The following is a 22,451-nucleotide window of genomic DNA, read 5'->3' as shown; positions in this document are numbered from 1 at the left end:
ATTGAACCCAACAGTAAACCCTGTATGGAATGGAAACCACTTCAAGCCAGGGCATGCGGCAGCACACCCACACCTCTAGTTCCAGCACGTGTACTATGGTAAGGAGCATGAGATAAGAACCTATATAGAACAGAACTCCTCCCCCTTCAAGCCACCTATGTGCCATGAGTCTGTGTTCTGGGGGGAGTCCAGCCCACTGGAAATCTGAAGCACAATTGGCTTGGGGCTCAGGTGAGCACAAGGCCAATGGCCCTATGATCATGTGGAGCCACCAGCCATTTCCTCTTGAATAGGGGGTAGGGAATGTAGGGCATTCCAGGGGCTACTAGAGCCATGAGGTAGCAATAACAGTTATGGAACAATAACAGTCAGCAAGGGGGGTTCTTTCCGTAGAAAAGTCCCCCTGGGAGTAAGCTGTGCATTGAGCTTTGGATCTGGGGCATAACAAATTTAATTTCCTCACAGTTTTGTGAAATCTTTCATTGCCAGTGCAACCACTCACTACTAAAAAACCTTCCTTAGTAAAACAACTATTTCTAGAAACTACAAACTAGCCACATAATTCTAACAGGAGTATCCAATCACCATGAATTCCTTCACTGTCTTCTGAATTCAAGGTGATTAATCTAGTGGAAGGAACTAACCAAGAGTAAGGTGTCAGGAAGTCATCATAAGGAAAAGGGTGTCAGCCAGTATTCCCTTTCTGTGTCAAGGTGACTTTCATCACAGATGCTTTTTACAGATTCAGACTAACACGGCTACCTCTCTGATACTTTTCATCACAGTAGCTATCTTAGCTATGTGAGAATAAAATCAGAGCTCTGTTAAAAGCCTGGAAGCCAAAATGTCCCATTCCCAACTGGTAAGGAATGTTTTGATGTTCTGGTATTGGCAGTGGAATATGGAGCCTAGCAGGGGATTGTTTGTATTTCAACCCAGACTGGTAGGGTCCAAAAGTTGTTGCCATTTGAGCAGGCCCGCTGATGGGTGGGGGCAAAGGGGGAAATTGCCCAGGCAGGGCTCCTAGGCGTGCGCAGGGTGGTACCGGCAGCGGCAAAGGCAGCCGGGCGGGCATGTGGAAGCCCTGGCCATGCCGGAAGAGTGCCCATTGACTGTTCTGCCCTGAGGCCCAGAATTGCTGTCGACGGGCCTCCATCTGAATGCCCTGGTAAATCAATGGTGGTGGGGGGGGGGGTCTCAATCTAGTTCTTAATGAATAAGTGTGCTGGTCTCAAAACCCTGCTTTGCAATCACCACCTACAGTGGCTGCTTCACTCTGAAGGCCAAGTACTGGGTTGACCATAGAGACTGAGCTCACTTTTAGAAGTAGTTACTCAAGAAGAGGTGCCTGGATAGGTGACATATGTTCCATGGATTAATAAAAGGCATCAGTGCCCAGGGCCGTCCACATTGCATCTTCCACAAACATTAGATTTATTTTAAATATAGAAATCTCCTGTTGCCTTTGGAATCAGATCTATTTTGGGGTCTTTGCAGAAAACATTCCAGACTCCGTATGGAGAGGGATTACTCTGAAGTCTCGTGATCTTTGAGTATTTTGTTAAGCAACTACAGTGGTTCGGGGTTCTAAATGGATTGGGGCAGAATAAAGAATACAAGTTACAGAAACAAAACGATTTACACAAGTCATTGAACACCAGAAACTGAGAAGATACAGAAATAATGTCAGGGACACAAGCAGAGTGGAAGTACAGATATTTTGCCATAACGATGTAAAAAAAGAAAGCAGGAAAGGAGGTTTATCTAATGCTCCAAAAATTATTCTTCTATAAATCCTGCTTCTTTCTGAACCACTGCATGCCAATTTATTTTCTTGTGTAACTGTGGTGAGAGTCAGAAACACTAGTGAAGTGGACTCCAACCCGAGTACAAGCTGAAATCCTACATGATAGTCAGAAAAAATATATATACAGTGACATATAGGTTTAGAGATACATTTTTATTAGAACTTCCATAACTACATAACACACTTCAAAGAAACAATACCAATCTACATAAATAACACTGTATATCCCCATGGTCCAGGAGCAGAAAAGAAAGGGACAGAAATTGGAAAGAAAAAGAAGACGGGGCAGGACAAACTAATAATCCAAATACTTTATATCATACACATTACAGTATGAGTGCAGGCCCTTCTTAACAAATCATCATTAACCTAAATTCAGATGGTGACTCAGTTAAAACAGAATTACGTTAATGCGAACTAGGCACCTTTATCATACTAACAGGGCAGTTTGAGTGCTTTACAAATCACACCCCTATAAACTGCTTTGACAGTGCCATGTAGACAAACCCTATTGTCACTGAGAACAGAGTCCACAATTAACAGCAGAGAAATAGAATCTGCAGAATTTTCCCAGATAACATTTCCTTATCTTATCTATGTGAAAGAGTCAGATGAGGCCAGTTTTATAAAATGTAGGCCAGGTTCTGCAAACATTTGTTACCAGGCATAATCCCATTGAAGTTGTTGGGGCTATATCCAGCAGCAAGAACTATGCAAGTGTTTGTAAGATCAGGCTGGTTTCATATTAAATACCATTTCCTCTTCATATTTCTTATGTGGCATTTCCCTTACCATCTCAGTATTCAATGTGGCAAAACTGTACATGAAAAGTTGTAGGTGCAAATTAGAGTTTGTCTCTTCTGATTATGTGTTGGCACATTTCAGAGTGTAAGTTCCTTTAAAAGTATCTGAGAAAAGTTAAGTTTCATCCATTCCCCCCACTGACAGAGGTTCATGGATTTTGTATTTAAAAGACAATCTGTTACATTTTTCACACTTCAAAAAGGATTCATTCTGATGTTTGGCTGGTTTTTATTGTATCTAAACAGGGTTGATCCTTTCTCAGAATTAGGACTTGTGGGAAAGTTTCAGTGAAAAAGAAATATCACCATTAAACTCAGGGCCGGCCCACAACATTTTGGCACCTGAGGTGGGGAGTTCAAATGACGCCCCCATGCCCCCTCGCTTGGGCCAAAACTTTGAAAGGTCTCAATTCTGCCTTCTTCCTGTTCTACTCCTCTCACGGTACTGCTCTGCTTCTTACCCCAATAAAGGAGAACTAACAACTTAAAATGCCTTGTTCAAAAATTTTAAGTAACACTTAACTTTCAAATGCCTGAAAGGCAAATGAAACTTTTCTTGTCTGCATAGTAAACACTGGCATTTTTATCTGTTTGAATAATCAAAGTGGTGCTTTCTGTGCCTTCCTGGTTGCAAAGATTTGAACTGCTTCCTGAAGGTCCACAGTCTGGGCCAGCTCATGCTCTATTGAGATGGTTGCAAGGCCGAACAGCCTCTCCTGTGTCATTGTGGAGCATAGATGTGCTTTTATTAACTTCAGCTTGGAGAACCTGCATTCTCCACTGGCAACTGTTATAGGAAGTGTTAGAAGTATGTACAGAGCAACAAAAGCACTTGGAAAGAGGGTGGTCATCTTATTTGTGCACATATATTCCAGAACAGCCTTTGGAGTTGATCCTGCTGAAATGTATCTTGAAAGAGCTTTCAGTTCATCACCTAAATCACTCGCATCAATATCACGCATGTCATCATGTGTCAACACTGTCTCTAATTCCCTGCATTGCTGGTGTAGGTCTTCTTCAGGTATAGTGAAGAGTTTTGGAATATCCTACAACAGGGGTCGGCAACGTTCGGCACGCGGCTCGCCAGGGTAAGCACCCTAGCGGGCCGGGCCAGTTTATTTACCTGCTGACGTGGCAGATTCAGCCGATTGTGGCCCCCACTGGCCACGGTTTGCCGTCCCGGGCCAATGGGGGCGGTGGGAAGCTGCGGCCAGCACATCCCTCGGCCCACACTGCTTCCTGCCGCCCCCATTGGCCCGGGACGGCGAACCGCGGCGAGTGGGGGCCGCAATCGGCCGAACCTGCCCCATCAGTGGTAAATAAACTGGCCCGGCCCGCTAGGGTGCTTACCCTGGCGAGCCGCGTGCCGAACGTTGCCGACCTGTCCTACAACATCCCCAATATACTACTGGGTTCCTTGAGCTGCATGAAACATTCTTCAACTGACTGGATTGCACAATCTAGCACCTGGTTAAATAATTCAACTTTGAATTGTTGTTTGGGGGTCTCTTATGGGATTATCCCATGCCTCGTAATCAAAATGTCTTCTTCGGTGACTCTTGTATTCTTGAATGGGTGGGAAAATAGCTTCAGTATGAAGTTCCTCTGCCAACTTCTGTGCACTCTTCAGAACATTTTGAAATCCCTCATCTGACCGGTAAGGCTGTAGGTATGACTTTGCTTTGTCTAGTTGTTCCATTGCTCCAGATATATCAAGGTCAACACCTTGGAGTCTCTTGCTTACAACATTTATTTCAAACAGTATATCATGCCACAACACTAAGCCACACAGAAATTTGAAGTTATGTATGTTTCTGGTGATTCCATTTCCCTCTGCCACTGTTCTCCCACAAACAGTTCCTGTCATAGCATTATCCTCCATAATGGCAACTGTGGCATCATCTATCTTCCCAATTTGGTGTTTAATAGACTTTATCCCTGCCACTTAGGGTGACCAGACAGCAAATGTGAAAAATCGGGACAGGGGGTGGTGGGTAATAGGAGCCTATATAAGAAAAAGACCCAAAAATCAGGACTGTCCCTATAAAATCGGGACATCTGGTCACCCTACCACCACTCGACTTTCCCATTGTGTGGCACTCAGTGGTTTCAGTGTCAGAGAGGATGTTCCCAGATGTTGCTTCAAAATTTGCCATTGATGAGTTGATGCAGAGAAAAATACATAGATGCTTTGAATTATATTTAAAAAATTCAGCAGCCTCACTAGAAGCTGATGCTACATCACTGACCACCAAGTTCAATGAATGAGAACTGCATGGGACAAAAAAAGTTTGAGGGTTTAACTCTCGGATCCATGTCTGCACTCCTCTGTTCTTTCCTCTCATGTTAGCACCATTACCATAGCCCTGATCTCTCATGTCAGCTATGGCAATTCCCATATGTTCCAGCTTTTTAAGAAGCACATTTCTCATACCAGCTCCTGCAGTACCATCAATGTCAATAAACTCTAGAAAATGCTTTCTGACAGTAACCATTGCAGAGACATTTTCACTGTTGTTGTTACAAAACGCACCATTAAAGTCATTTGTTCCGTATGGCTGATGTCAGGTGTACAGTCCAGAATAACAGAGTAATATCTTGCTGACTTCAGATCTGCCACAATCTTCTGTTTGACTTTTGTTGCCAGTAACTGATCTCATTTTGAATTGTTTTTCCAAGGTAGTGGGGTGTGTACATTTCTTGGGTGGTGACTCTTAGATGCTCCTGGAGTACAGCATCAAACTCAGACATCAGCTCCACAATTTTAAGGAAGTTTCCATTGTTTGGCACATACAGCTGATCTGAAGTGCCACGCAGTGCTAGGTTTTGGATAGGAAGCATTCTCACAATGGCAATAAGCCTTTTCAGAACATTTTGCAAGTAAAGAGACTCTGATGCAATCTTCTCTTGATGCTGATCATCAAGGCCGGTGCAAGGAAATTTCGCGCCCTAGGCAAAACTTCCACCTTGCGCCCACCCTCCCCCGCAGCCCTGCAGCAGCTCCCTGCCCCCCCCCAACCTCCACCCTGAGGCGCACCCCCATGGCAGCTTCCCCCCGGGAGCCGTGCAGCAGCTCCCCGCCCCAGCTCACCTCTGCTCCGCCTCCTCCCTAAGCACGCTGCCCCCGCTCTAATTCTCCTCCCCTCCCAGGCTTGCAGCGCCAAACAGTTGATTGGCGCTGCAAGCCTGGGAGGCGGGAGAAGTGGAGTGGCGACCGCACGCTCGGGGAGGGGGTGTAGCAGAGATGAGCTGAGGTGGGGAGCTGCCGCATGGCTCCCTGGGCTGGGGGAGAGGGGTGCTGCCGCGGGAAGGGGGGGAGCTGCCGCAGGGCTCCCCACCCTAGCTCACCTCTGCTACGCCCCCTACCCGAGCACGCCGCCCCTGCCGGCAAGGACAATAATTGCATGGAGCGGCTGCTGCGCTGGGAGAGGGAGTCTGTGCACCACCAGCAGCCCAGCCCAGGAATGCTGTAAAAAAAAATTGGGGGCACCGCTTTTTGGCGCCCCCAAATCTTGGCGCCCTAAGCAATCCCTAGTTTGCCTTAATGGTAGCACCGGCCCTGCTGATCATCTATGGTGGCCTTTAACCTTAATCTCATCTCAAGCTCTTTCCACCTATGGAATGCTCTCTGGTGATTTGCTGCCTTCTCATGGCATGCCAGATTTTTCCAGTCCTTTGTTCCTATAGAACCCAATGTGGCTGGAACATTAGACTGGAAGAGTTTGCAACAAAAACAGTATGCAGCATTCTGGATTTTTGAGTACATAAGCTATGGCCTCTCCACTTTGTCACCATTGGGGATTTCACGCCAGTAATGTGTTGAATGGAAACTTCTATTTCCATTGTCTTTTGGGAACATGAAGTTTTTCACTTGCTGTGGCCCAGGCAGGACAAGGAAGTCCCTCAGGCTGCTGCTCAAGTGGGTCCACAGTCCTGGATCATCTAGACTTAAGGAACTAAACTCAGCAGCAGCTGTTCCTTGCGCCTCCACCTCACTCTTCTCTGATCTACACTTTTCTTCAGGAATGTGCATGGTTACATCCATTTGAGATGGAGATATGGATGCTGCAGTAGCTGCCAGGTCACCTGCACTCTGACTAACTGGAAGATCAGGCATCTCCTCACCATTCCCATCCTGACTGGGGCCGGAAGACTCACTGTGAAAATGTGTGTCTCTGTATCTCAGGAGAGCTCCTTCCTGCTTAGATAGAAAAGCTTCCTTTGCTTTCTTTCTTTTTCTGAATGCTGCCCCAGAGGGGCGTTCTCTTCTTTCACTCATGACTGCTGTTCTGTGCCAACTAGAGTGACTCTCAACACTCAATTGAAGGGGACAAATAAGCGTCTTAAGGGCCTAACTGGCTCCTACCAGTTCAGTTGACTACCTGTTCTCCTCAAGTTTCAGGGAAGCAGCAGGAAACAGGAAGCTCCCTGAGAAGCTGGTGTTAATCAGTCCAGGCTCCTGGAGGTGCTAGAGAGGTACATAAGAGGCTCTCCTCTTTTCTCTCCCTGCAGCTCCTGCTGCTTTCTGTTATTCCCTCTCATCTTTTCTCCTGCCTGCCTGTTGTGTCGCTTGTGCACTTCTTCCTCCAGCACAGCACTCCTCCATCTCTGTGCATCTAGAGCAGAGAGAATACATATGCACCAGCAGGAGACACAATTTTCTACACTCTGGGTCCTAGTGGTGTCCCCCCACAGTCTGGCACCTGAGGCGGCTGCCTCAGTTCGCCTCATGGTAAGGCCAGCCCTGGTTAAACTGAATCAAAAGGTCCTCCTCAGGACCTTTGCAGAAGTATACCAACTGAAAAGCTGGCTTGAAATGTTTTGAAAGTTTGTGTGTTTTTTGTTGTTTTTCTCTTTGCCAACCAGCTTACTAATAATCAGCAAGTAGTACTGGACATGAGGGGAGAAACAAAAGATTTTTGGAAGAAAAAACCCAAATCACAAATGTAAACTTATGTAAGATGCTCTGTTTCTATCCGACTAAAATCCTATTTACATCAGGGGCTGATCTCTTGGTACCTGATCCAAATTCAAACTATTCCAGGTGACCCAAATTTTAAAAAAATCTCTTGGGTTGGTTTAAAGGGGCTATACTGAGATCTAAGCATGTATCCGATCTCTTCATCAGGAAAAACAAATGAACAAGTACTAAGATGATCAGGAGTTTTCATGGCTTCCATCCCACATTCCCATCCTGCTTTATGGGAAATCTAATGTATCAGCTTCAAATCTCATCGGTGGACTTATAAGAAGCAAACATAGTCATTGTACATGAGGCCATGGGTATTAATCATTTGTAGATTTCCCTTTCCTCTTTCTAAAGAGGGGAAAAAAATTAAAAAGTCAATAAATAATCCTGTCCGAGATTAGACTGTCAGGGACATAATGCCAGGAAAAAGCTGAAAATGCACCAGGCTGTAGGACCCAGACCTGTTTTCAGAGACAGAGCTCAGGCGGTGCAAGTAACCACTGTGGTTTTGATTGAAACATTACAAGCCCTGCTTTATGGCATAGCTGAAGAGAGTGACGGTCCCTGTGGTCTGAATATGCAAACATCATTGGATTAAAAGAAGCCAGATCACGTCCCAAACCAAATATTGAATTAGGTTTTCCTCCAATCCTTTTTCATCTCACATTTGGGCTGCTCTGGTCTCAGCTGTGTCACTGGCTTCTTTGTCACAGTGTCCTGCTTAAATGTTGAGTGCCCAGCTGTTACTTCCACTTCAGTCTCCATCCTTATTTTACCTATGATCTTAATTCACTAACAGTGATGAGCAAGCCTCAAGCAGTTGAATGATGAGTATTCAGGTGTAATCTGGACAAATACTCAAAAGTACAGATACTTATCTGCGTGTCTTGGGTCAGCAGAGTTTGGCTGGTAACTTGGTGAGAGTAGACTCTCTCATGAGATTTCTTACACGTCCGATTTCTCCCTAGGATGTAAATCCAAGCATGGACTTTTGTGTCGTTAGAACTTGACAGACAGAAAGCTCTTTTCACAAAAAATGATGTAGAAAGTACTGGTAATTTTTCATCAGAAATGTTGATTATTCAAAAAGATTATGACCAACTCTGCTCCCCATATCTCAGCACTTCCAGTTCTAGTTCCAGCCAGAATGATGAACCATATCAAACACGAACAATGACAAATAATGAAAACGAAATTAACCCAAACTTCTCAACTGCCAAAGCAGGCAGAGCTTGGGTTCAGTTATGGGAAGAAGCAAAGACAAAAGGATATGTTTTCCCTGTACTCAGTACAGTTACTGCCATAAATATCCAACCTTTCTGATTCAGTTTGATAACAATCCTCTTTCAAACCCTCAACATTTGCAGCCTGAGATAAACATAGATAAAGAGAGAGGTTGCTATGGTTTTGCTTTGCTTCATGAAGCATGGGAGCTTTGGCCATAGGGTATCTGGTGAGGCTTTCAAGTTGCTCTTGGAAATGCTGCATTTCGAAGTGGTACTTCTAGGAATGCAGGATGTCATTCAAAGCAATGACACCTCCTACTGGGTAAGAGGGTTGGGTATCTACTAACAGGTTTATGGATATACAGGCCTGGGCTACACTACAAGTGTTAGGTCAACACAAGGCAGCTTACATCGACCTAACTGTACTACTAACATGTAGCTCCCACTGATGTAACTCGCCCACTACACCGACTTAATAATTCCGCCTCCGTGAGAGGTGTAGTGCTGAAGTCGATGTAGTTAGGTCAATGCAGTGTCAGTGTAGATACTGCATTGCTTCCATTGTCTGTTGCTGCCTTTCAGAAGCCATCCCACAATGCCCCACACTGGCAGTTAAGTCAATGCAAGCATCACTGGTGAGGATGCACACCATTGACACAAGGAGCATAGTGTGGACGTGTAAAACTGATTCAATTACTGCAGTGGCTGTACATCGACATAACTTAGGTCAACTTAATTTTGTAGTGTAGTCTTGCCCAAAGAGAGGTGAAATATGCCTTTGGCTTTTAATGAATCACTGCTCTTTCAGAAATACTGTAGTAATATACTTTTCTCAAAGCATCGCATTTAACAAAAGCAACTAAAAATATGCACCATCATATCATTGGCAATCATGTTGCTATTTGGCTACTCTATCAAACAGGCGTGTCATTAGCACAGCAGGCTAATTGCTTGAGATTTCCTTGACCTGCCACTTCAGCACTAAAGTTCTGGGTGGCCAAGTGATTTTCATAATTTTGTCTGTATTTCATGAGTCAGGGGAAACCAAGGTCTCTGATTGCTCTGGTAATTTTCCTTTCAGGACAGATTGCTTGATTTGACATTTTAAGTACAGTATTTTGCAACTCACAAGCAGACAAACTTTTAAAATAAATAACCATAAGTGCTTTCCCCTATTTTTCTTTCTAAAACACTCTCCTGTATCTTTAGAAGATGTATCTTTGTGAGAACACAGCAGCAGATCATGAGAATTGAGTTGCCACTGAGATAAGGTCATGTTATGTAGAAATATGAGCTCCGTAACCTTTGATCTTTCCCCCACTTCAGACTTTGTAACCTTTTGCTATATGTAGTTCAGAGTGAAGTCAGGGGGAACATTTGGATTTGCCTTGGTTTTCCCATTGAGAAAGCAACAAACCATTTTTTCCCACCTCTGAGACGGGTAGGAAACAAATTCTGCTTCTTTAAATAGATTTTGAACTAGCTTCCAGAACAAACTCCTCAAACGTGTGTGAGTCCCATCATACCCAGAAGATATATTAATGATAGACTTTAAAAAAATCACTACAAACGCTAAGACAGAGGTGAGCAGGGATTTTAACCTCCTCCAGGATCGGTAGACAACTGGAGAAGCTGCTGAAGCTCAAGTTAGGATTCGGACTGAGATCACTGCATGGCTATCTCCTGAAAACCAAGGGAGAAATCACATGCCAGACAAACACCAGGCATGACTGGCAAATGCATCTGAGATGGAGGCAGGAGAGAGAGAGAGAGAGAGAGTGCAGAATGAGAAGGGCAGGAAGTGATTTTAAAACTAGGGAGGGATGACCAGATTCTGAAAAAATGGGGGTGAAATGCTGGGTCCCTTGAAATCAATGGGAGACAGAACTAGAATCCCAGATGACAATAGCACCAAGTTCTGTGGGCATTTGCGACTCTAAACCTAGATCTAGACTAGGATTTCACATTCCTTGTTTTTTACAATGGACCAGATGAAATCTTTGGCTTCAAACACTTATGGGGAGGGGAGACTATGTTTGAAACCCAGCTACTGATCAAAAAATGTACAGTTATCCCATCTCTACTTACATTTACATTGGGCGCTTGGGTCTACTTCCCACATAATTCCTCTTGGTTCCTGGGAGTATTCAAAAGAAAACAAAAATAATAGGTAAGAGCAGAGCAAGAGAAATGTTGAATCACTCAGTTAGCTTTAAAGCCAAGAATCTGCATGCATCCCATGGAATTACAGGAGAAGAAATACAGGGAAATGTTTTCCATTTATTCATCTTTGGATTTTTGGGTGTCCAACTTGAGATGCCTTACAAAGGTCTGATTTTTAGAAAACGTTGAGCACCCCTCCACCCCCGAAAACCAGACCCCGTAAAGACTTCCCAAAAATCACTAGTCATTTTTGAAAAGCTTGTGTTTTTCTTCCATCCTACCCCTCCATACAACCCCACCCTCAACTAACCAAACATCCAGAAGACTAGGAAATAGGGTAAACAAAGTGAGCAACCTGAAAATATTGTTAGATCTGCCACAGGATACATACACATCCATCTTCACCCTAACTCCAAAGTGGTAAATTTCAGGAGTGTAAAGAAGAATTTTAATAGTTGGTACAATATAAACCACAATCTTTTCCTCCCCTATCTTCCCCCCGCCTCCACTCCCAGCCACTTGAGAGCAAACTAGACTGGAAACTAAATTGTGCAGCTCCAATTTCCAAAACAATAGGGTGTAATTAGGAGAATTTACTCTCCTGTAACAGGTTGAAACATTCATGTGACTAAATGTTACTGAAATATTGTTTTAGCCCATAAAGCTATATAGCTAGGCCAAACAAAAACACTCATTGTACTGAGTTAAATTAGCAACTCCCTGTTATAATGTGTACTCCTTAATATTACTTTATGCTGTTTAATAGCTTAGCCCTAATTCCATTGAGTGGGCATAGCCAGTTCACTAAGAATATTATTTAAATAACCAAAAACAAAAAGTTCATCTAGGAACTTTAAGTCCATTCTTCCAATATGGCATAATGAACACAATACATGCTTTAGAGTTTTATTTCATAATCACTTTTAATATACTAATTTACATTTAGGGTTAATGACTTATGGAACTCCTCACAGCAGGAAATGTCTGCTTGTAACTTATGGAATACAACCCAGGAGGAAACTGCTGGCTTTTACTTATATTGCTCCAATCTTGTAGATCCACCAGGACATACTTGAGTTTTACCACTGCGTTTTGTAATTGTGATTTAATTATGCTAGGACTGCTGCAAAGTAGCTCACAGCAGGCATTGACAAATATAGCACATCTGTCTTGTGTTTATATGCATAACCAGTGCAGACAATTTTACATGGCATGTGTCAGGGCATGATTCTCCACCCAAATACTGTAGAATGGGTGTTTTATTGCAGTGTAGATGTACCCATAGGGAATGACACCCTATGGGTACATCTACACTGCAATAAAACACCCATGGCTGCCCTGTGTCAGCAGGGGCTCAGGCTGTGCAGTTATACAATTACAAAGTAGGCACTCAGGCTCGGGGTGGAACCCAGGCTCTGGGACCATCCCCATTCATGGGGTCCAAGAGCCCAGCCCAACCCCAAATGTCTATACTGCAATTGTATTAGTTCTGCAGCCCGAGCCCTGTGATCCCAAATCAGCTGACATTGGCCAGCCACTGAGCCACAGATGTTTTATTGCAGTGTAGACATACCCCAAGACTTCCTTTTCTCAGTGTTACAGTTGGTTTCAAAATGGGGAAATGTTTTCATGAATATTTTTGGGAGTATTCCTCCACCCCATTTTTCAACAAAATTAAATTTGACAACAGTTTTCCAACCAGCTGAGCACAGTATACAACATCCATGTGCAATGGCACCACCGATCATCTGTAGGGGTTGAACCTATGATCTTTGGATTTAAAGGTACAGACCTCTACTTGTGGAGATACAAGACCATGTAAAAGAGATTTGAGTTTGGTACTGTCTGCAAATCAATGGATCTACTCCTTTAGCTCAAGCCATACAGATTCATGTCTTTAGATTCAAAGGTCCATAGATGGCCTAACTAAGAGTGCTGTTACACACAAAGATATGAAACAAAGAGCATATACACTGTGGCTGGGAAGAAGGACCATGCTCCTTTTACTGAGTAATATGCAAGTTTGCTGCTCTTGCTGTTATCTTGGTCAGTTGTCTTCTCTTTAGGAAGAATGGATTTAATTATATCACATTTTCCAGTTTTATTAATGCTCAAACAATACAAGCATTATAGTGAAATAATATGCCAAGTACTGTTGAGGCCACTGAAACATTTCCTGTTATTGTGTTGTAATGAAGATTGCAGCAACAGAGACTAGTTCCAAAGGATTGCAGCAGAAAATATCTCCAACACTCTCCATGATCCACTACTCCACAGAGATCTCAAGAATTCAATGCTTGACAATAGTTTCTAGGAATTAACAACTGAGGTGGCAAAGAATGTGCGGAGGAGGAGGACAGGGCAACACTCAAGCATTTCTTTGCTTTCATGGAGCGTTTAAAATTGAAAACAGTATATGACCCAATTTGGTGGAATGTAGAGCTGCATTTTATAAACATATTAGTGCTTTCTCTAACCGAAGTAAAATGGCCAAACTCACAAGCATGTATAATTGACAAGCAGTGCATTACATTCTGAATCAGCTACATCTGGAAAGCAACTACCGTTATGTTAATAGCTGGGTGGCAAACTTCTTTCTGGGATTTGCACCTGTAGCCATGCTCTCCTGGGGGATATGCTCCTGATACATAAACACTTTTCAGTAAAAGGATGCCATACGAATAATGCTTGTCTTTCCCAGTTCAGTAATGGTCTTGTTGGAAGAGGGAACCAGAAATTCTTGCAGTACCCTTAGTGAAGCTTCATACTGGACTATGGAAATACTTATGCTTATTTCAGATGCAAAAGGAAGACATAGCTGATTGAAACATGTTAGCTGTTACAATTTATTCCAGGGCCTTTGGGGTTATATAGGAAGGTTCTATAGATATTTGTTTTGTAATTATATGATCCTGTTATGGACCTTCTCATGCTCCCTCATGGCATTGTTCTCACTCACTGTCCCAGAGCACCCCCTTCTGGCATTGTCATCCATCTTATGTAGTAGGTGACTTGTCTCTCCAGCCAGGTCCCGCTGGAGTCCCGCCCCTCCTGGTGCATCAATGTTCTTAATGTCCTGAATAATATCCTTCACTAGTGGGATGTAGCAAACCAGTGGGATGTAGCTGCCACAGCTGGGGTCTTCAGTTCCAGTCTCTTCACCAAATGATGTCAAACAAAACAATGGCACCAACTCACTGCCACCCCTATAGGCTTCAGATTTCTGAATCTCTTCCAATTTCCCTTTGGTCTCTTGTCAGGACACCCAACCCACAGAGTCATTTCCCTCAAGTCCTGCCCCTTCGCTAGGGGCCGCTTCAGAAGCTAATTCTGGTTCCTACAGCTTATTCCACTCTGTCTGGGTCCTTCTTCAACCCCTCTATCCGGGAGATGAATTCCAACCTGCCTCTCCCCAGGCCTTATTCCTTAACATATTACCCAGGAGCGTTCACCTCGGGTCTCCCATCCTAACTACTGCTCTGAACTCCTTACTTTTTGGCCACCACCCAGCTCCTTCCCAGATGGGTCTCATACTGAATTAAGACTGGCATGCCCTCCAGGTGCAACAAGGTGGGCTAATTGGGCTCTCGGGATGTTTATACACTCCATCACAATCAGCCCATCACCATAGTACCTGAGCACCTTACAGCCTTTAATGTATTTATCCTCACAACAGCCCTGTGAACTATTATCCTCGTTTTACACATGAGGAACTGAGACACAGAGACAAAGGGTAAAATCCTGGCTCCTTTGAAGTCAATGGCAAAACATTCACCTGTTATGAACTGACCATGGTCACGTGAACTGCAGCTGATACCCACAAACCCTTTATTTTATGGATTTGTTATCATTGCCTTAATTGTGTGTGGTTCAGGGTGGTTCAAACCATAATGCTATAGAGATAAGCTTCTGAATATAAACTAAATCTTAGAAGTTTAAATTTGTGTTTCAAACTACACCTTTTTCTAACCAACTATTAATCATTGCATTTTATAATCATGTTGTCCCTCTGTCAAACGGTAACAGATGTTGAGACCTTGCAGGTGAACTTCCTATTGGAGGAGAAATCAGCAAAACAGAGTCTGGGTATATTCTTAATGTACTTTGTTTTGTTTATACATTCATACCAGCCCTAGAACGGTGGTGGTCACAAAATGCATAGGCACTCCCCTCTTTCACCTTCCATCCCAGGATCTAAGTGCTTTCTGAACATCTGTGAAGTAAGCTTCAAAAAATTTTTTGAGATAGGTAATTTCTTCCGCCACAGTTGGGGAACCTGAGACACAGAGTTTAAGGTCCAATTTCCAGAATAAAGTGCATTTGTGTTCCTAAAACTTCGCATCTATTTTGCACATGGTTTATCCGACACACAAGTACAAATCACGAATCATATAATGAGTAGTACTTGTTCATGTGAGTAATCCCATTGAATACTCAATATGAACAAAGATTGCAGAATCAGGTCCCAAGTGTTTAAGAGATCTGTCTAGCCATGTGCACATGCAAAATACAATACTTGCACACACGCATTGCTGGAGGTGAGAGTGGAAAGTGGATGTCCAAGTGCACACACAGGATGGCTTTCTGAAAACCATGCCCAGTATGATATACCTAATGTCACACAGAAAGTCAAATAGAGTAAGAAACAGAACTCAAATCTCCCAACTCCAGTCCTGTGGTTTAATCATTGGGATTTTCCTCTTTCCCTTTGAAACTAAAGAAATAAAGAGGGACTATGTACTAAATTGTTTTTTGTGAAGCCAGATCTTTCAAGGGAGAAGGGATTATTTTCCTTTATCCTTCTTTTCTCTCTGTGTCAGGGCTAATTGTACTGACAATATCTGTCTTTAGGGTGTCGTGCTGCTCACACTACTCATGCAAGTTGTCCCATTGCCATCCATGAGTCTACTCATGGAATCCAGGCATGAGGCGCTAGGCCCTTAATGTGCTTCTGAATAATGGCGTCTACATTGAATTCTTTTAAAGAATAGTGTTAAATATGGAAGAGGTCAATCTGAAACCAACATACATTCCTTACCAATACACAACCATATCAAATTTGTATCTAGGTCTCAAGACATCAAACTACTGTAACAAAGACAGCCCCAAAAGAATCCACGTTTCCAATCCCCCTTTTTACTCGGCTTGCCATTTATAGGGATTACTTAGTCAGTGCCCCACTTTTAAATAGAAGGAATTAAAAAGAAAGTTACTGCAGACGAAATTGACAGAGAATTAGACTGAGAGCCGCGCTCACAAACATGAACGCGAGCAATAGAAACTCATTTAAGAACGGTGGGAGGGTGGGGGATCATGAAAGAGAGCCAGACTCCGTACAGTAGTTCCAGTGTTTGCACTGGCTAAACCCCTTTTATCTCACATTCATAAACACAGGCTCTCTATATGATATAAAACACATTTAGCTGTCATTGAAATGCTGTGATTTATGGAACGGGGTTGTCCCTAAGAGGGTAACAACACTTGATGCTTATTTTGGCAGGTGCTTGACTTCAAACTGCTGAGCAGCTCAAAGAACTGCTAACGCTAATGACAAAAGGTTAATGATTTTCTTTTTTCGTTTGAAATATTTATTCAGTTTATAGGCTGCTTTGTATGTGACCCCAGCTGAAGCCAAGCAAATGTCATCTTGCTTTTGCATTTGGCAAAGCCAGCATTTGGAGAAAATATTATTTTAGTTTCAAACACGGTTAAATAGCCCTCGTCATCACAGGGGTAATGAAGAGAAGTCTGTGGAGATTTGACCTCCCTGTACATGCACATTTAAAAGCTGATAAATAACTAACAGTTCCCATGGTAAGTTTGAAATGTCATGACTGATAGAAAATCAGCATTTAAAAATATCAGTTTGGGATTATTGCTGGATCTCTGTGCATGTGTCACTTTCTTTTTTATATTACCCAGCTCTCTTCAAAACCTTCCCTTTGCCTTACATTTCATCTGGGTCAACAAGACTATCTAGACATCTACAACTATTGTGTGTTAAATGAATCTGTGACCTATATGGCTTGCTAGGGCACTGCTGCAAGTTACCACAGTTCATTTTGGCATTCGCATGATAGAAACAGGTATGGTCAAGTCCAGATGCCATTGTAATCAAAGGGCAAAATTCCCACGAACTTCAATAGGATCAAAATAGGGCCCAGTGCATATAGGTTCAACAATTGCACACGTGCGTTGCTGGAGTGGAAAGTGGACATCCATCTGGATCCCCTATCCCAGCTTTGTGAAGCATTAGAACAGGATTACTCATGACAGACAGCAGAGTAGTCGGTAGCTCCAGTGGGAAACTGCAGGAAGCTCTGAACAAGCAACTCCATTTTTCCCTCTGCCTAAATGCCCATTTACACTTAGGAATAAGGACAGCAATTTAGGGTTGGCTGGATCGTCGAAGCTGAACCAATCCTAAACCTTTCAAACTGAGTTGGTCACAGGCTAGCCTGGATTAATGCCTGCCAAGGTAACTTGCTCTGCCACTCCAGCAACAAAGGAAACATAAGGGCCAAAAGCAATAAACTATGTAAGGTCAAGTGGTCAAAAAGCACCTTATGGTCCCATGTAGATCATTCAGGACCATCAGGCCAAGCCAGCACACGGGATGGAAGGGCTCCAGAGAATACACAAGTGCTGCAGAAAGTGATGACAGGGATGATTCAGTTGGTAGTGCTCTTCCCTCTAAGCCTGCAATGAACATGTTGCATAGAGCCAGGAGGCACTGTTTCATTGGCTGAGTCATGATACAGAGGTCTTGGCTTTAACAGTAGCTAGTAGAGTTAGTAAACTCTGACCCATGGCACGTGACAAGGGGATGAATCTTTTGTAACATTGACCCTATTACTTTTGCCTGGGGTGGGGACCAGGAAATAAAGACTCCTGTGTAGCACACTGATAACTTGTAGTAATTAAAAATCCATGTGTCCAGGGCCAATTCCCTCTGCTGTTTCAATTGAAAATGGTCTTTTGTCATTTCCTATCCTAAACTGTTGTGTAACCCTGATGATCAATGTTAGGTCTCTGTTACGTTCTACACCACAGCTGGCTGCATTTAGTAGTGGATGAAGACATCTCGGTATACACCAGGGTTCGGCAACATTTGGCACGCGGCTCGCCAGGCTAAGCACCCTGGCGGGCCGAGCCAGTTTATTTACCTGCTGACGCGGCAGGTTTGGCCGATCGCGGCCCCCGCTCGCCGCGGTTCGCCATCCCGGGCCAAAGGCGGCCGCGGGAAGCGGCGTGGGCGAGGGATGTGCTGGCTTCCTGCCACCCCCATTGGCCCGGGACGGCGAACCACGGCGAGCGGGGGCCGCGCCGAACCTGCCGTATCAGCAGGTAAATAAACTGGCCCGGCCTGCTAGGGTGCTTACCCTGGCAAGCCGCGTGCCAAATGTGTACACCTTAGTTCACTTATAAGGTATTGGAGATATGTAAATAATTATTGTTTGTGAAGCATTTTGAAATTATCAAAGGACAGGGTCCTCTAAGTGCAATGTGTCATCATTATTACTATGTATGCAATGGAAAGAGTGCCTGTAGCGAAGCATCCGAAGAAGTGAGGTTTTTACCCACGAAAGCTTATGCCCAAATAAATCTGTTAGTCTTTAAGGTGCCACCAGACTCCTTGTTGTTTTTGTAGCGAAGCGAGACTCACCAGTGCGGTGCCTCCTGCTGGTCATCTTGGGAATTAGCTCTCCAGTGTATGGAGCACCCTCTGCAGGGCAGTGTCTCGCCTGCCATTGGCCCCGTGTTCCTCACGGACCCCAGTGCCCTTTAACTCACAGTTCTGCCCCAGCAGTACCCCCACATTCTGGGTCTCCCCTCACAGGGGAACCCCCAACCCTGTAAACCCACGTGCCTCGGTGGCTACTGCAAGTCATCATCTAGCCCCCGCTCGCTGGGGCAGACTGCAGTCTCTAATGGCCACTCATCTTCGGCAAGGTGTTAGAGCCTGCTGCCTTTGCCTATCCCTATCCCTGGGCTGCACCTCTGCAACCCCAGTACCTGCTTTGGCCTTACCCAAGGCCTGCAGCCTGGGGGTTTGCCAGGCTGGAACTCCCCAGCTCCCTTCGCCCTTCCCCAGCACTGCTCACCTTCAAGTAAGTACCTTATTCCCAAGCAACTAGCCCTTCCCACTCCAGGGCTAGAGTGAGACTCCTGCATCCTGTCCCTGCAGCTCTCTCAGAAGGGCCAGCTGGGCCCTGATTGAGCTGGCCACACCTGTGGTCAGCTACTTACTCAGCCGCTCTCACTCTCCAGGGCTGCTTTTAACCCTTGTTTTCCAGAAGTGGGCAGTTGCCTCACTACAGTGCGGTACGAAAACTGCCCATGACACAAGCTCCTGGCTAACTGTATGAAACACTGCAGAAAACTCCAACAATAACAACAAAGAAGCAAAATCCTGGCTAACAGTTATCAGTAGGTCACTCTGAATGCATCCAAGGACAGTGTCTCCTCAATGAGCCGGATAAAAATCCGACATTTTTTGCAGTGTTGTTGTAGCCGTATTGGTCCCAGGATATGAGAGAGACGAGGGAGGTGAGGTAATACCTTTTAAGTTAAGAAATTGGTCCAATGAAAGATATTACCCCTCACCTACCTTGTCTCTCTCAAAAGCCAAAAATACACGTGTACATTAATTATTGAAGGGGAAGTGCCCCTAAAGTTGTGTTGCGACCATCTTCTTATTAACCTTTGACATATGGAAGGTTTGAGACAGGCTGATAAGTGTAATCTTTCCTAGAAAGTCCAGTTAAAAAAAACCTTCAATGTTATACAGACCCAGGGCCACATACACTGCTCTGTGATGATACACAAGGGGGCAAAGGGACTCCGTTATGCCATCTTGATTCACCAGTTGCCTTAGTCCCACCTGCAGCCTTAGTGTATGCCGAGCTATTTACGGGCTGAGCTATGATCTCCTATGGGACCATACTCTAGTAGGGAACTAGCATGGCAGAGGGGGCCATTCCACACATGCCCTCTGCATCAGTTGGTGTAGGAACCACCTAAGCCATTTTATACCACTTGAGAACTCCCCTGCACTAAGGGAATTGTCCGTTGGCTAATTAAGGGACAGAAAAATATCTAAAGGGATTCAATGAATAGTTTGATCACAAACTCTGGTGGGCACCACTTGCGTTCCTCAAAGCTTTACTGGAAAGGGAAGAGGGAAGACTGGAAAAACTTGAAAATTAGGAACAGAAGGACCACCTTACATGAAAAGTGATATTGTTAACACAAACTGTGAGCAGAATTCTGAGGTCTTGTGAGTAGTACAAGAGAGCCTCAAAAGTCTGGAAGGGGCATTAATAGTAACAAGTCAGCAGGCCTTTAGGTTCTGTTTGAGGCAGTTATAATATATGTAAATTTAACATATTTCTTCCCACTCCGGGCCAAATTTTACTCTCACTAACATGGAAGTAAATGGAGTTACTCTGGAGTAAGACAGTGTGAAAGTAGAATTTGGCCCAACTATGTATCTGAATCTCTTCCAAACTTTGCAGCTCAAGGGAAAGCCCAGAGAACCTTCAGCCATCATTTGACAATTCAGTTTGAGCTGCTCAGAAAGTTCTACATGAGGGTAAAAAGTGGAGGAAAATAATCCTTTATACTGGAGAATGAAGAGGAAACACTGAGGTTTATGGTGGGAAGTTACCTAAAGAAATGAATGTCCTGAGAACATTTAAAAGGAATAAAGGTGGTTGGTTGGAGAGGGTGTTGGGGGGAGGATTCTGAATTTTCAGTGCTACTGGAGTTTATGGATTTCTAGAGAAAAACATGAGCAAGGCCACCTTAACCAACCACTGCATCTGTATCGAAGGCAAATGTCCTGGTTGTAGGGCGTTAAGGACATCTGAATAATGTATGGGGATATTGGTGTAGGAATCAAAGTCCATAAATAGGTTGGGCATTAGTTGAGAGTGTAGAAATTGTTGCCAGTCACGAATAGCCAGGCAGCTAATGCTCCAATGGTTAGGAAGAGGTGCAGACATTAAGCCATTTTTGCTTTAATATCCTCAAATCAGAAAATGATTCTTTGCCTACTTAAGGCAAGTTTTAGAGTAGCATTGAATCAGGACCCCATGACCCCAAACCACTTTCTATAATCTGGCTACATTTCTTCTAATTTGTCCATCTGCGTACAAAAAACGACTCTGCTACATTTAACTCTCTGTATGTGTGTGTGTGTGTATTTATATATATATATATAAAGTAGTTCTCATGGAGCCCTATAAATGGCAAATCGAGGGGTGCAACACTCTATATTTGTTTCCTTTTTGAAGGAAGATACATCACTAAATCACTGTAACTAAATAATCCTGTGATATTGAAAGAGTGCAGAATTTACTGGTGCAGTGGGATTACTTTTGTTAAAGCAATAATGCCTCATTTGTTCTTATGACAGAGCTTTACAACTGTTACACAGGCAAGTCCCTAACATCCATCAACATTACTGTCTGGATTGTATTATCTAGGAAATCCCAGAGTCACTAGCCTACAGGTCGAATTAGCTGCAAATTCATTTCAGATTAGAATCCCTTTTGTAAATGCTGCAGTCACTCAGGCTTTCTCTGAGGTATTGCAAGGGGGATGTTATTGAGTTTTGTGTTAATAATTTCTTCCCAACATTTTTTTTTTATAACCCCAGTTTCTCAAAAAGCATTAAGGTAACTTTAAAATAACAGAAGCAAATGCTTTTCTAAAAACCTTCTTGTGTGTATGTCCACCAGGAAAGAAAATATTTCATAGACTGGGGAATAGGGAACACTAGCCAGACTAGATTTTAAAAGCATTTTACAATGTATGGATTCTGTTCCTCATTTCATTAGCAGTTTATAGCCTTATATAGGGCCAGATCCAAGCCCCTGCTATACACTGTTTGTACCAATCTGCTGACACAAAGCCAGACACCCAACCAGTCCCTAGTATAGCAGGGCTCTATGCCAGCTCTCTCTAGTCCTCCCAGCATGCACTTGTCCTCCAGCAGTACCCAGATACCAAGATGTCATGACCGGGGCTTGGGCCATCAGATCTTGTAGTCAGAGCTGCAGTTCAGAGTCAGCAGTCAGTAATCTTGAGCCAAGGGTCAGCGTCAGAGACCAGGGGCAGGGATCAGGAATAAGGCAGGAAGGCAGAAACCAGGAACAGATCAGGAAAGCAGGAACCAGGGAGAAGTCAGGAAAGCAGGGTTCAGGAGTCAAGTGAGAAGGCAAAGTCCGATGTAGCAGCCAGCCAGGAATTCTCATTGTTGCACCAACAACTTATAGTGACTCCTTCTGACTTAAATAGTGGAGCTGGATCAATCGGTGGTGTTGGGCACTCCTCCAATCAGGACTCCCATGGGCAGTGCCTCTGATGGGTCTAAGGTTCTATTAGCCACTAGGCCCCCTAGTTACTAAGAAGCCAGTGGCTGGAATGTAATGGTTGCCTGGAGCCCCACAGCTCTGGGTTCAAGATTTATGGATCCT

General features: G+C 43.9%; 1 long non-coding RNA gene across 1 annotated transcript in view; it reads right to left on the bottom strand.

The window, feature by feature from the left end:
- Positions 1 to 22,451, bottom strand: part of LOC135975637 (uncharacterized) — a 56,060-nt gene that overhangs the window by 21,573 nt on the left and 12,036 nt on the right. The window contains exon 2 of the long non-coding RNA XR_010592615.1: positions 10,894 to 10,942. This is a non-coding gene — a long non-coding RNA (uncharacterized LOC135975637). The remainder of the gene's footprint in view (positions 1 to 10,893; positions 10,943 to 22,451) is intronic.

This window comes from Chrysemys picta, chromosome 14 (assembly GCF_011386835.1).
Source record: "Chrysemys picta bellii isolate R12L10 chromosome 14, ASM1138683v2, whole genome shotgun sequence".
Classification (NCBI taxonomy): domain Eukaryota; kingdom Metazoa; phylum Chordata; order Testudines; family Emydidae; genus Chrysemys; species Chrysemys picta.
This window is presented reverse-complemented; position numbering and strand designations above follow the sequence as displayed.